Below are 15,358 nucleotides of genomic sequence, written 5' to 3' on the forward strand. Positions count from 1 at the left end.
GTGGGCTATTCCACTTTTCTGCATGCGTGTGTTTTTTTCCGATGTACTCAATTCCTTTTTAATAGATTTGAGTTGTTGCATAGCCTTAAGGTACTTTTATTGCTTTTTTGCTATGTATCTATACTGGAGAAATAAAAGCACAAAGGCCTCCCCGTCGGGGAATCGAACCCCGGTCTCCCGCGTGACAGGCGGGGATACTTACCACTATACTAACGAGGATTAGCTGCACAACCCCTCCGCCATTACGTCCTAGAAGACGTTTTTTTGCTACGTATACATTAATATTTCTAGTGACTTGCATGCTTATGAAAACTATTGAAATCATTAATGGATCCATCTGGTGGCCTACTCTTTTGCAAGCGTCAAAATCTATGCTTATTATTGTACAACATGCACAAAGTCAATTTATTTGAGACATTGCTCTAGTTATCATTTTCTCACTCTCCCAATCCCGATAATCTATGGACTAGCTGCACGGAAGCTCTGCCAATTCATCCTGGCAGTGAGTTCTTCCTATGCATACAGTAACATTTATAATGATTTTTATAGTTGATTTGCCAGTGTCCATCGGTAGATCTATCATTTGATTTAACGTTGTCCGTTTCAGTAAAAGCGACTCTACTTCTTCTGCTTTCTCGGGTGCATTCAGCTCGGAAATTAGCCAATGTATTTAACACCCATATTTTAAGGTTGCATGGAATAACAGGGAATATTGTCTTTGATAGAGGTACACGGTTTATCTCCAAATTGTACAAGGCGTTTTGCAATCTCCTTGGCGCCAGACTGCATTTTTTTCTTTATGTTACGATGGACAGGCAGAATAAGTAAACCAAATTTGGAATCAATAAGTAAAGTGTCATGTGCCAGAGAATCGCTTATATTGGCCAAAATATGTACCTTGGGCTGAGTTTGCCTATAATAAGAGTTTCCAATCATGTGCTGGGTCTATAACTTTCTTTTGTATTTACAGCAGACATGCAAAATCATTTTTCTTTTCCTCTAATTCTGATGCTTCCGATGCCAATTCTTTGTCTATGCAGGTGATCACGATCCTGGGGAAAGTCCAAAAGAATTTAGCAAAACCCATTTCCTCCCGGAACTAAATTGCTAATAAAAATGTGCTCATAAAAGTGGTGGAATGAGTCCAAAATTTTGATCTCATAAAAGTGGACCAGGACATGGCAAGAGGATAGTTTCAGAAGGCACCTGACCAGGAACGTCCCTGAGAACAGGGCCCACTAATGTGGTGTATCGGGCCTACAGATCTCTTAAAACAACCCAGGATATTATATTTGTGGTGTCCTAGAAAAGGAAAATGTTTGTTCTTTTAATTCCAAAGTTGGCTTGCACCGATGGACTAAACCTCCCCTAGAACAGTGTGCTGCCTTCAGACAATTGGAAACAGTAATAATGGGGGGTTTATAAATGCCGTAATCTTTGACATGTGTTCCAAGTATTTATGGGAGGGGGTTACTCACTGGTTTTTGCTGCTGGGGGACATAAAAGAATGCCACGGTTGCGATAATAGAAGTTATATGTATAGATGAATGATTATCAAACCCTGACTTATGGAAGAGCTATAAAGGCAAAGGAATAAGGCAGCAGGGATACAGAGGCAACGCCCAGTGCATCATTCTTTTTCATATATATTTTAGCTTTTTATTATTTACAAGATATAAACATTCAACTATGGGCTCAATAAGGGTTGTACACATTCCATGTGTTCATTTGGTATAGATGGGATGCATAAAGGGCTTGGACAGATGGAGAGCTAAATTGCTGGTGGTAAGGGATAACACAGAGAGCGGCAGGGGAAACGTGGTCAAACATTATAAAACAGGGCCTGGTAGTTATGTAAATGTTCTTAACTGGAGACTGAGTGCTCTATATGCTTTATTGAACTTATCAAGGGGGATAGGTGAATGATATTTTTAATGGCTGCTAATGTATTTTATCAGTCTTCTCTAAGATTCTATTTCTTTTCAATTGATGATGTTTTTCTATGTATTCAATAATATTTTTATTGATTTGTGTGTTTTTATCCACGTGGGCTATTCCACTTTTCTGCATGCGTGTGTTTTTTTCCGATGTACTCAATTCCTTTTTAATAGATTTGAGTTGTTGCATAGCCTTAAGGTACTTTTATTGCTTTTTTGCTATGTATCTATACTGGAGAAATAAAAGCACAAAGGCCTCCCCGTCGGGGAATCGAACCCCGGTCTCTCGCGTGACAGGCGGGGATACTTACCACTATACTAACGAGGATTAGCTGCACAACCCCTCCGCCATTACGTCCTAGAAGACGTTTTTTTGCTACGTATACATTAATATTTCTAGTGACTTGCATGCTTATGAAAACTATTGAAATCATTAATGGATCCATCTGGTGGCCTACTCTTTTGCAAGCGTCAAAATCTATGCTTATTATTGTACAACATGCACAAAGTCAATTTATTTGAGACATTGCTCTAGTTATCATTTTCTCACTCTCCCAATCCCGATAATCTATGGACTAGCTGCACGGAAGCTCTGCCAATTCATCCTGGCAGTGAGTTCTTCCTATGCATACAGTAACATTTATAATGATTTTTATAGTTGATTTGCCAGTGTCCATCGGTAGATCTATCATTTGATTTAACGTTGTCCGTTTCAGTAAAAGCGACTCTACTTCTTCTGCTTTCTCGGGTGCATTCAGCTCGGAAATTAGCCAATGTATTTAACACCCATATTTTAAGGTTGCATGGAATAACAGGGAATATTGTCTTTGATAGAGGTACACGGTTTATCTCCAAATTGTACAAGGCGTTTTGCAATCTCCTTGGCGCCAGACTGCATTTTTTTCTTTATGTTACGATGGACAGGCAGAATAAGTAAACCAAATTTGGAATCAATAAGTAAAGTGTCATGTGCCAGAGAATCGCTTATATTGGCCAAAATATGTACCTTGGGCTGAGTTTGCCTATAATAAGAGTTTCCAATCATGTGCTGGGTCTATAACTTTCTTTTGTATTTACAGCAGACATGCAAAATCATTTTTCTTTTCCTCTAATTCTGATGCTTCCGATGCCAATTCTTTGTCTATGCAGGTGATCAAGATCCTGGGGAAAGTCCAAAAGAATTTAGCAAAACCCATTTCCTCCCGGAACTAAATTGCTAATAAAAATGTGCTCATAAAAGTGGTGGAATGAGTCCAAAATTTTGATCTCATAAAAGTGGACCAGGACATGGCAAGAGGATAGTTTCAGAAGGCACCTGACCAGGAACGTCCCTGAGAACAGGGCCCACTAATGTGGTGTATCGGGCCTACAGATCTCTTAAAACAACCCAGGATATTATATTTGTGGTGTCCTAGAAAAGGAAAATGTTTGTTCTTTTAATTCCAAAGTTGGCTTGCACCGATGGACTAAACCTCCCCTAGAACAGTGTGCTGCCTTCAGACAATTGGAAACAGTAATAATGGGGGGTTTATAAATGCCGTAATCTTTGACATGTGTTCCAAGTATTTATGGGAGGGGGTTACTCACTGGTTTTTGCTGCTGGGGGACATAAAAGAATGCCACGGTTGCGATAATAGAAGTTATATGTATAGATGAATGATTATCAAACCCTGACTTATGGAAGAGCTATAAAGGCAAAGGAATAAGGCAGCAGGGATACAGAGGCAACGCCCAGTGCATCATTCTTTTTCATATATATTTTAGCTTTTTATTATTTACAAGATATAAACATTCAACTATGGGCTCAATAAGGGTTGTACACATTCCATGTGTTCATTTGGTATAGATGGGATGCATAAAGGGCTTGGACAGATGGAGAGCTAAATTGCTGGTGGTAAGGGATAACACAGAGAGCGGCAGGGGAAACGTGGTCAAACATTATAAAACAGGGCCTGGTAGTTATGTAAATGTTTTTAACTGGAGACTGAGTGCTCTATATGCTTTATTGAACTTATCAAGGGGGATAGGTGAATGATATTTTTAATGGCTGCTAATGTATTTTATCAGTCTTCTCTAAGATTCTATTTCTTTTCAATTGATGATGTTTTTCTATGTATTCAATAATATTTTTATTGATTTGTGTGTTTTTATCCACGTGGGCTATTCCACTTTTCTGCATGCGTGTGTTTTTTTCCGATGTACTCAATTCCTTTTTAATAGATTTGAGTTGTTGCATAGCCTTAAGGTACTTTTATTGCTTTTTTGCTATGTATCTATACTGGAGAAATAAAAGCACAAAGGCCTCCCCGTCGGGGAATCGAACCCCGGTCTCCCGCGTGACAGGCGGGGATACTTACCACTATACTAACGAGGATTAGCTGCACAACCCCTCCGCCATTACGTCCTAGAAGACGTTTTTTTGCTACGTATACATTAATATTTCTAGTGACTTGCATGCTTATGAAAACTATTGAAATCATTAATGGATCCATCTGGTGGCCTACTCTTTTGCAAGCGTCAAAATCTATGCTTATTATTGTACAACATGCACAAAGTCAATTTATTTGAGACATTGCTCTAGTTATCATTTTCTCACTCTCCCAATCCCGATAATCTATGGACTAGCTGCACGGAAGCTCTGCCAATTCATCCTGGCAGTGAGTTCTTCCTATGCATACAGTAACATTTATAATGATTTTTATAGTTGATTTGCCAGTGTCCATCGGTAGATCTATCATTTGATTTAACGTTGTCCGTTTCAGTAAAAGCGACTCTACTTCTTCTGCTTTCTCGGGTGCATTCAGCTCGGAAATTAGCCAATGTATTTAACACCCATATTTTAAGGTTGCATGGAATAACAGGGAATATTGTCTTTGATAGAGGTACACGGTTTATCTCCAAATTGTACAAGGCGTTTTGCAATCTCCTTGGCGCCAGACTGCATTTTTTTCTTTATGTTACGATGGACAGGCAGAATAAGTAAACCAAATTTGGAATCAATAAGTAAAGTGTCATGTGCCAGAGAATCGCTTATATTGGCCAAAATATGTACCTTGGGCTGAGTTTGCCTATAATAAGAGTTTCTAATCATGTGCTGGGTCTATAACTTTCTTTTGTATTTACAGCAGACATGCAAAATCATTTTTCTTTTCCTCTAATTCTGATGCTTCCGATGCCAATTCTTTGTCTATGCAGGTGATCAAGATCCTGGGGAAAGTCCAAAAGAATTTAGCAAAACCCATTTCCTCCCGGAACTAAATTGCTAATAAAAATGTGCTCATAAAAGTGGTGGAATGAGTCCAAAATTTTGATCTCATAAAAGTGGACCAGGACATGGCAAGAGGATAGTTTCAGAAGGCACCTGACCAGGAACGTCCCTGAGAACAGGGCCCACTAATGTGGTGTATCGGGCCTACAGATCTCTTAAAACAACCCAGGATATTATATTTGTGGTGTCCTAGAAAAGGAAAATGTTTGTTCTTTTAATTCCAAAGTTGGCTTGCACCGATGGACTAAACCTCCCCTAGAACAGTGTGCTGCCTTCAGACAATTGGAAACAGTAATAATGGGGGGTTTATAAATGCCGTAATCTTTGACATGTGTTCCAAGTATTTATGGGAGGGGGTTACTCACTGGTTTTTGCTGCTGGGGGACATAAAAGAATGCCACGGTTGCGATAATAGAAGTTATATGTATAGATGAATGATTATCAAACCCTGACTTATGGAAGAGCTATAAAGGCAAAGGAATAAGGCAGCAGGGATACAGAGGCAACGCCCAGTGCATCATTCTTTTTCATATATATTTTAGCTTTTTATTATTTACAAGATATAAACATTCAACTATGGGCTCAATAAGGGTTGTACACATTCCATGTGTTCATTTGGTATAGATGGGATGCATAAAGGGCTTGGACAGATGGAGAGCTAAATTGCTGGTGGTAAGGGATAACACAGAGAGCGGCAGGGGAAACGTGGTCAAACATTATAAAACAGGGCCTGGTAGTTATGTAAATGTTTTTAACTGGAGACTGAGTGCTCTATATGCTTTATTGAACTTATCAAGGGGGATAGGTGAATGATATTTTTAATGGCTGCTAATGTATTTTATCAGTCTTCTCTAAGATTCTATTTCTTTTCAATTGATGATGTTTTTCTATGTATTCAATAATATTTTTATTGATTTGTGTGTTTTTATCCACGTGGGCTATTCCACTTTTCTGCATGCGTGTGTTTTTTTCCGATGTACTCAATTCCTTTTTAATAGATTTGAGTTGTTGCATAGCCTTAAGGTACTTTTATTGCTTTTTTGCTATGTATCTATACTGGAGAAATAAAAGCACAAAGGCCTCCCCGTCGGGGAATCGAACCCCGGTCTCCCGCGTGACAGGCGGGGATACTTACCACTATACTAACGAGGATTAGCTGCACAACCCCTCCGCCATTACGTCCTAGAAGACGTTTTTTTGCTACGTATACATTAATATTTCTAGTGACTTGCATGCTTATGAAAACTATTGAAATCATTAATGGATCCATCTGGTGGCCTACTCTTTTGCAAGCGTCAAAATCTATGCTTATTATTGTACAACATGCACAAAGTCAATTTATTTGAGACATTGCTCTAGTTATCATTTTCTCACTCTCCCAATCCCGATAATCTATGGACTAGCTGCACGGAAGCTCTGCCAATTCATCCTGGCAGTGAGTTCTTCCTATGCATACAGTAACATTTATAATGATTTTTATAGTTGATTTGCCAGTGTCCATCGGTAGATCTATCATTTGATTTAACGTTGTCCGTTTCAGTAAAAGCGACTCTACTTCTTCTGCTTTCTCGGGTGCATTCAGCTCGGAAATTAGCCAATGTATTTAACACCCATATTTTAAGGTTGCATGGAATAACAGGGAATATTGTCTTTGATAGAGGTACACGGTTTATCTCCAAATTGTACAAGGCGTTTTGCAATCTCCTTGGCGCCAGACTGCATTTTTTTCTTTATGTTACGATGGACAGGCAGAATAAGTAAACCAAATTTGGAATCAATAAGTAAAGTGTCATGTGCCAGAGAATCGCTTATATTGGCCAAAATATGTACCTTGGGCTGAGTTTGCCTATAATAAGAGTTTCTAATCATGTGCTGGGTCTATAACTTTCTTTTGTATTTACAGCAGACATGCAAAATCATTTTTCTTTTCCTCTAATTCTGATGCTTCCGATGCCAATTCTTTGTCTATGCAGGTGATCAAGATCCTGGGGAAAGTCCAAAAGAATTTAGCAAAACCCATTTCCTCCCGGAACTAAATTGCTAATAAAAATGTGCTCATAAAAGTGGTGGAATGAGTCCAAAATTTTGATCTCATAAAAGTGGACCAGGACATGGCAAGAGGATAGTTTCAGAAGGCACCTGACCAGGAACGTCCCTGAGAACAGGGCCCACTAATGTGGTGTATCGGGCCTACAGATCTCTTAAAACAACCCAGGATATTATATTTGTGGTGTCCTAGAAAAGGAAAATGTTTGTTCTTTTAATTCCAAAGTTGGCTTGCACCGATGGACTAAACCTCCCCTAGAACAGTGTGCTGCCTTCAGACAATTGGAAACAGTAATAATGGGGGGTTTATAAATGCCGTAATCTTTGACATGTGTTCCAAGTATTTATGGGAGGGGGTTACTCACTGGTTTTTGCTGCTGGGGGACATAAAAGAATGCCACGGTTGCGATAATAGAAGTTATATGTATAGATGAATGATTATCAAACCCTGACTTATGGAAGAGCTATAAAGGCAAAGGAATAAGGCAGCAGGGATACAGAGGCAACGCCCAGTGCATCATTCTTTTTCATATATATTTTAGCTTTTTATTATTTACAAGATATAAACATTCAACTATGGGCTCAATAAGGGTTGTACACATTCCATGTGTTCATTTGGTATAGATGGGATGCATAAAGGGCTTGGACAGATGGAGAGCTAAATTGCTGGTGGTAAGGGATAACACAGAGAGCGGCAGGGGAAACGTGGTCAAACATTATAAAACAGGGCCTGGTAGTTATGTAAATGTTCTTAACTGTTGACTGAGTGCTCTATATGCTTTATTGAACTTATCAAGGGGGATAGGTGAATGATATTTTTAATGGCTGCTAATGTATTTTATCAGTCTTCTCTAAGATTCTATTTCTTTTCAATTGATGATGTTTTTCTATGTATTCAATAATATTTTTATTGATTTGTGTGTTTTTATCCACGTGGGCTATTCCACTTTTCTGCATGCGTGTGTTTTTTTCCGATGTAGTCAATTCCTTTTTAATAGATTTGAGTTGTTGCATAGCCTTAAGGTACTTTTATTGCTTTTTTGCTATGTATCTATACTGGAGAAATAAAAGCACAAAGGCCTCCCCGTCGGGGAATCGAACCCCGGTCTCCCGCGTGACAGGCGGGGATACTTACCACTATACTAACGAGGATTAGCTGCACAACCCCTCCGCCATTACGTCCTAGAAGACGTTTTTTTGCTACGTATACATTAATATTTCTAGTGACTTGCATGCTTATGAAAACTATTGAAATCATTAATGGATCCATCTGGTGGCCTACTCTTTTGCAAGCGTCAAAATCTATGCTTATTATTGTACAACATGCACAAAGTCAATTTATTTGAGACATTGCTCTAGTTATCATTTTCTCACTCTCCCAATCCCGATAATCTATGGACTAGCTGCACGGAAGCTCTGCCAATTCATCCTGGCAGTGAGTTCTTCCTATGCATACAGTAACATTTATAATGATTTTTATAGTTGATTTGCCAGTGTCCATCGGTAGATCTATCATTTGATTTAACGTTGTCCGTTTCAGTAAAAGCGACTCTACTTCTTCTGCTTTCTCGGGTGCATTCAGCTCGGAAATTAGCCAATGTATTTAACACCCATATTTTAAGGTTGCATGGAATAACAGGGAATATTGTCTTTGATAGAGGTACACGGTTTATCTCCAAATTGTACAAGGCGTTTTGCAATCTCCTTGGCGCCAGACTGCATTTTTTTCTTTATGTTACGATGGACAGGCAGAATAAGTAAACCAAATTTGGAATCAATAAGTAAAGTGTCATGTGCCAGAGAATCGCTTATATTGGCCAAAATATGTACCTTGGGCTGAGTTTGCCTATAATAAGAGTTTCTAATCATGTGCTGGGTCTATAACTTTCTTTTGTATTTACAGCAGACATGCAAAATCATTTTTCTTTTCCTCTAATTCTGATGCTTCCGATGCCAATTCTTTGTCTATGCAGGTGATCAAGATCCTGGGGAAAGTCCAAAAGAATTTAGCAAAACCCATTTCCTCCCGGAACTAAATTGCTAATAAAAATGTGCTCATAAAAGTGGTGGAATGAGTCCAAAATTTTGATCTCATAAAAGTGGACCAGGACATGGCAAGAGGATAGTTTCAGAAGGCACCTGACCAGGAACGTCCCTGAGAACAGGGCCCACTAATGTGGTGTATCGGGCCTACAGATCTCTTAAAACAACCCAGGATATTATATTTGTGGTGTCCTAGAAAAGGAAAATGTTTGTTCTTTTAATTCCAAAGTTGGCTTGCACCGATGGACTAAACCTCCCCTAGAACAGTGTGCTGCCTTCAGACAATTGGAAACAGTAATAATGGGGGGTTTATAAATGCCGTAATCTTTGACATGTGTTCCAAGTATTTATGGGAGGGGGTTACTCACTGGTTTTTGCTGCTGGGGGACATAAAAGAATGCCACGGTTGCGATAATAGAAGTTATATGTATAGATGAATGATTATCAAACCCTGACTTATGGAAGAGCTATAAAGGCAAAGGAATAAGGCAGCAGGGATACAGAGGCAACGCCCAGTGCATCATTCTTTTTCATATATATTTTAGCTTTTTATTATTTACAAGATATAAACATTCAACTATGGGCTCAATAAGGGTTGTACACATTCCATGTGTTCATTTGGTATAGATGGGATGCATAAAGGGCTTGGACAGATGGAGAGCTAAATTGCTGGTGGTAAGGGATAACACAGAGAGCGGCAGGGGAAACGTGGTCAAACATTATAAAACAGGGCCTGGTAGTTATGTAAATGTTCTTAACTGTTGACTGAGTGCTCTATATGCTTTATTGAACTTATCAAGGGGGATAGGTGAATGATATTTTTAATGGCTGCTAATGTATTTTATCAGTCTTCTCTAAGATTCTATTTCTTTTCAATTGATGATGTTTTTCTATGTATTCAATAATATTTTTATTGATTTGTGTGTTTTTATCCACGTGGGCTATTCCACTTTTCTGCATGCGTGTGTTTTTTTCCGATGTAGTCAATTCCTTTTTAATAGATTTGAGTTGTTGCATAGCCTTAAGGTACTTTTATTGCTTTTTTGCTATGTATCTATACTGGAGAAATAAAAGCACAAAGGCCTCCCCGTCGGGGAATCGAACCCCGGTCTCCCGCGTGACAGGCGGGGATACTTACCACTATACTAACGAGGATTAGCTGCACAACCCCTCCGCCATTACGTCCTAGAAGACGTTTTTTTGCTACGTATACATTAATATTTCTAGTGACTTGCATGCTTATGAAAACTATTGAAATCATTAATGGATCCATCTGGTGGCCTACTCTTTTGCAAGCGTCAAAATCTATGCTTATTATTGTACAACATGCACAAAGTCAATTTATTTGAGACATTGCTCTAGTTATCATTTTCTCACTCTCCCAATCCCGATAATCTATGGACTAGCTGCACGGAAGCTCTGCCAATTCATCCTGGCAGTGAGTTCTTCCTATGCATACAGTAACATTTATAATGATTTTTATAGTTGATTTGCCAGTGTCCATCGGTAGATCTATCATTTGATTTAACGTTGTCCGTTTCAGTAAAAGCGACTCTACTTCTTCTGCTTTCTCGGGTGCATTCAGCTCGGAAATTAGCCAATGTATTTAACACCCATATTTTAAGGTTGCATGGAATAACAGGGAATATTGTCTTTGATAGAGGTACACGGTTTATCTCCAAATTGTACAAGGCGTTTTGCAATCTCCTTGGCGCCAGACTGCATTTTTTTCTTTATGTTACGATGGACAGGCAGAATAAGTAAACCAAATTTGGAATCAATAAGTAAAGTGTCATGTGCCAGAGAATCGCTTATATTGGCCAAAATATGTACCTTGGGCTGAGTTTGCCTATAATAAGAGTTTCTAATCATGTGCTGGGTCTATAACTTTCTTTTGTATTTACAGCAGACATGCAAAATCATTTTTCTTTTCCTCTAATTCTGATGCTTCCGATGCCAATTCTTTGTCTATGCAGGTGATCAAGATCCTGGGGAAAGTCCAAAAGAATTTAGCAAAACCCATTTCCTCCCGGAACTAAATTGCTAATAAAAATGTGCTCATAAAAGTGGTGGAATGAGTCCAAAATTTTGATCTCATAAAAGTGGACCAGGACATGGCAAGAGGATAGTTTCAGAAGGCACCTGACCAGGAACGTCCCTGAGAACAGGGCCCACTAATGTGGTGTATCGGGCCTACAGATCTCTTAAAACAACCCAGGATATTATATTTGTGGTGTCCTAGAAAAGGAAAATGTTTGTTCTTTTAATTCCAAAGTTGGCTTGCACCGATGGACTAAACCTCCCCTAGAACAGTGTGCTGCCTTCAGACAATTGGAAACAGTAATAATGGGGGGTTTATAAATGCCGTAATCTTTGACATGTGTTCCAAGTATTTATGGGAGGGGGTTACTCACTGGTTTTTGCTGCTGGGGGACATAAAAGAATGCCACGGTTGCGATAATAGAAGTTATATGTATAGATGAATGATTATCAAACCCTGACTTATGGAAGAGCTATAAAGGCAAAGGAATAAGGCAGCAGGGATACAGAGGCAACGCCCAGTGCATCATTCTTTTTCATATATATTTTAGCTTTTTATTATTTACAAGATATAAACATTCAACTATGGGCTCAATAAGGGTTGTACACATTCCATGTGTTCATTTGGTATAGATGGGATGCATAAAGGGCTTGGACAGATGGAGAGCTAAATTGCTGGTGGTAAGGGATAACACAGAGAGCGGCAGGGGAAACGTGGTCAAACATTATAAAACAGGGCCTGGTAGTTATGTAAATGTTCTTAACTGTTGACTGAGTGCTCTATATGCTTTATTGAACTTATCAAGGGGGATAGGTGAATGATATTTTTAATGGCTGCTAATGTATTTTATCAGTCTTCTCTAAGATTCTATTTCTTTTCAATTGATGATGTTTTTCTATGTATTCAATAATATTTTTATTGATTTGTGTGTTTTTATCCACGTGGGCTATTCCACTTTTCTGCATGCGTGTGTTTTTTTCCGATGTAGTCAATTCCTTTTTAATAGATTTGAGTTGTTGCATAGCCTTAAGGTACTTTTATTGCTTTTTTGCTATGTATCTATACTGGAGAAATAAAAGCACAAAGGCCTCCCCGTCGGGGAATCGAACCCCGGTCTCCCGCGTGACAGGCGGGGATACTTACCACTATACTAACGAGGATTAGCTGCACAACCCCTCCGCCATTACGTCCTAGAAGACGTTTTTTTGCTACGTATACATTAATATTTCTAGTGACTTGCATGCTTATGAAAACTATTGAAATCATTAATGGATCCATCTGGTGGCCTACTCTTTTGCAAGCGTCAAAATCTATGCTTATTATTGTACAACATGCACAAAGTCAATTTATTTGAGACATTGCTCTAGTTATCATTTTCTCACTCTCCCAATCCCGATAATCTATGGACTAGCTGCACGGAAGCTCTGCCAATTCATCCTGGCAGTGAGTTCTTCCTATGCATACAGTAACATTTATAATGATTTTTATAGTTGATTTGCCAGTGTCCATCGGTAGATCTATCATTTGATTTAACGTTGTCCGTTTCAGTAAAAGCGACTCTACTTCTTCTGCTTTCTCGGGTGCATTCAGCTCGGAAATTAGCCAATGTATTTAACACCCATATTTTAAGGTTGCATGGAATAACAGGGAATATTGTCTTTGATAGAGGTACACGGTTTATCTCCAAATTGTACAAGGCGTTTTGCAATCTCCTTGGCGCCAGACTGCATTTTTTTCTTTATGTTACGATGGACAGGCAGAATAAGTAAACCAAATTTGGAATCAATAAGTAAAGTGTCATGTGCCAGAGAATCGCTTATATTGGCCAAAATATGTACCTTGGGCTGAGTTTGCCTATAATAAGAGTTTCTAATCATGTGCTGGGTCTATAACTTTCTTTTGTATTTACAGCAGACATGCAAAATCATTTTTCTTTTCCTCTAATTCTGATGCTTCCGATGCCAATTCTTTGTCTATGCAGGTGATCAAGATCCTGGGGAAAGTCCAAAAGAATTTAGCAAAACCCATTTCCTCCCGGAACTAAATTGCTAATAAAAATGTGCTCATAAAAGTGGTGGAATGAGTCCAAAATTTTGATCTCATAAAAGTGGACCAGGACATGGCAAGAGGATAGTTTCAGAAGGCACCTGACCAGGAACGTCCCTGAGAACAGGGCCCACTAATGTGGTGTATCGGGCCTACAGATCTCTTAAAACAACCCAGGATATTATATTTGTGGTGTCCTAGAAAAGGAAAATGTTTGTTCTTTTAATTCCAAAGTTGGCTTGCACCGATGGACTAAACCTCCCCTAGAACAGTGTGCTGCCTTCAGACAATTGGAAACAGTAATAATGGGGGGTTTATAAATGCCGTAATCTTTGACATGTGTTCCAAGTATTTATGGGAGGGGGTTACTCACTGGTTTTTGCTGCTGGGGGACATAAAAGAATGCCACGGTTGCGATAATAGAAGTTATATGTATAGATGAATGATTATCAAACCCTGACTTATGGAAGAGCTATAAAGGCAAAGGAATAAGGCAGCAGGGATACAGAGGCAACGCCCAGTGCATCATTCTTTTTCATATATATTTTAGCTTTTTATTATTTACAAGATATAAACATTCAACTATGGGCTCAATAAGGGTTGTACACATTCCATGTGTTCATTTGGTATAGATGGGATGCATAAAGGGCTTGGACAGATGGAGAGCTAAATTGCTGGTGGTAAGGGATAACACAGAGAGCGGCAGGGGAAACGTGGTCAAACATTATAAAACAGGGCCTGGTAGTTATGTAAATGTTCTTAACTGTTGACTGAGTGCTCTATATGCTTTATTGAACTTATCAAGGGGGATAGGTGAATGATATTTTTAATGGCTGCTAATGTATTTTATCAGTCTTCTCTAAGATTCTATTTCTTTTCAATTGATGATGTTTTTCTATGTATTCAATAATATTTTTATTGATTTGTGTGTTTTTATCCACGTGGGCTATTCCACTTTTCTGCATGCGTGTGTTTTTTTCCGATGTAGTCAATTCCTTTTTAATAGATTTGAGTTGTTGCATAGCCTTAAGGTACTTTTATTGCTTTTTTGCTATGTATCTATACTGGAGAAATAAAAGCACAAAGGCCTCCCCGTCGGGGAATCGAACCCCGGTCTCCCGCGTGACAGGCGGGGATACTTACCACTATACTAACGAGGATTAGCTGCACAACCCCTCCGCCATTACGTCCTAGAAGACGTTTTTTTGCTACGTATACATTAATATTTCTAGTGACTTGCATGCTTATGAAAACTATTGAAATCATTAATGGATCCATCTGGTGGCCTACTCTTTTGCAAGCGTCAAAATCTATGCTTATTATTGTACAACATGCACAAAGTCAATTTATTTGAGACATTGCTCTAGTTATCATTTTCTCACTCTCCCAATCCCGATAATCTATGGACTAGCTGCATGGAAGCTCTGCCAATTCATCCTGGCAGTGAGTTCTTCCTATGCATACAGTAACATTTATAATGATTTTTATAGTTGATTTGCCAGTGTCCATCGGTAGATCTATCATTTGATTTAACGTTGTCCGTTTCAGTAAAAGCGACTCTACTTCTTCTGCTTTCTCGGGTGCATTCAGCTCGGAAAAGTGCTCATAAAAGTGGTGGAATGAGTCCAAAATTTTGATCTCATAAAAGTGGACCAGGACATGGCAAGAGGATAGTTTCAGAAGGCACCTGACCAGGAACGTCCCTGAGAACAGGGCCCACTAATGTGGTGTATCGGGCCTACAGATCTCTTAAAACAACCCATGATATTATATTTGTGGTGTCCTAGAAAAGGAAAATGTTTGTTCTTTTAATTCCAAAGTTGGCTTGCACCGATGGACTAAACCTCCCCTAGAACAGTGTGCTGCCTTCAGACAATTGGAAACAGTAATAATGGGGGGTTTATAAATGCCGTAATCTTTGACATGTGTTCCAAGTATTTATGGGAGAGGGTTACTCACTGGTTTTTGCTGCTGGAG

The 15,358-nt window shown here is 38.9% G+C and overlaps 8 non-coding genes across 8 annotated transcripts; all 8 read right to left on the bottom strand.

Annotated features, from left to right (window-relative positions):
* Nucleotides 1-147: 147 nt before the first annotated feature.
* On the bottom strand, nucleotides 148-219 carry TRNAD-GUC (transfer RNA aspartic acid (anticodon GUC)). Its single transcript has one exon. It is a non-coding gene; the product is annotated as a tRNA-Asp (tRNA).
* A 1,974-nt stretch (nucleotides 220-2,193) lies between these two features.
* TRNAD-GUC (transfer RNA aspartic acid (anticodon GUC)) lies at nucleotides 2,194-2,265 on the bottom strand. Its single transcript has one exon. It is a non-coding gene; the product is annotated as a tRNA-Asp (tRNA).
* Nucleotides 2,266-4,239: 1,974 nt separating this feature from the next.
* On the bottom strand, nucleotides 4,240-4,311 carry TRNAD-GUC (transfer RNA aspartic acid (anticodon GUC)). The gene has a single exon. It is a non-coding gene; the product is annotated as a tRNA-Asp (tRNA).
* Nucleotides 4,312-6,285: 1,974 nt separating this feature from the next.
* Nucleotides 6,286-6,357, bottom strand: TRNAD-GUC (transfer RNA aspartic acid (anticodon GUC)). The gene has a single exon. It is a non-coding gene; the product is annotated as a tRNA-Asp (tRNA).
* Nucleotides 6,358-8,331: 1,974 nt separating this feature from the next.
* TRNAD-GUC (transfer RNA aspartic acid (anticodon GUC)) lies at nucleotides 8,332-8,403 on the bottom strand. Its single transcript has one exon. It is a non-coding gene; the product is annotated as a tRNA-Asp (tRNA).
* A 1,974-nt stretch (nucleotides 8,404-10,377) lies between these two features.
* Nucleotides 10,378-10,449, bottom strand: TRNAD-GUC (transfer RNA aspartic acid (anticodon GUC)). Its single transcript has one exon. It is a non-coding gene; the product is annotated as a tRNA-Asp (tRNA).
* A 1,974-nt stretch (nucleotides 10,450-12,423) lies between these two features.
* TRNAD-GUC (transfer RNA aspartic acid (anticodon GUC)) lies at nucleotides 12,424-12,495 on the bottom strand. The gene has a single exon. It is a non-coding gene; the product is annotated as a tRNA-Asp (tRNA).
* A 1,974-nt stretch (nucleotides 12,496-14,469) lies between these two features.
* Nucleotides 14,470-14,541, bottom strand: TRNAD-GUC (transfer RNA aspartic acid (anticodon GUC)). Its single transcript has one exon. It is a non-coding gene; the product is annotated as a tRNA-Asp (tRNA).
* Nucleotides 14,542-15,358: the final 817 nt, after the last annotated feature.

Source organism: Mixophyes fleayi, chromosome 1 (assembly GCF_038048845.1).
Source record: "Mixophyes fleayi isolate aMixFle1 chromosome 1, aMixFle1.hap1, whole genome shotgun sequence".
Lineage (NCBI taxonomy): Eukaryota > Metazoa > Chordata > Amphibia > Anura > Limnodynastidae > Mixophyes > Mixophyes fleayi.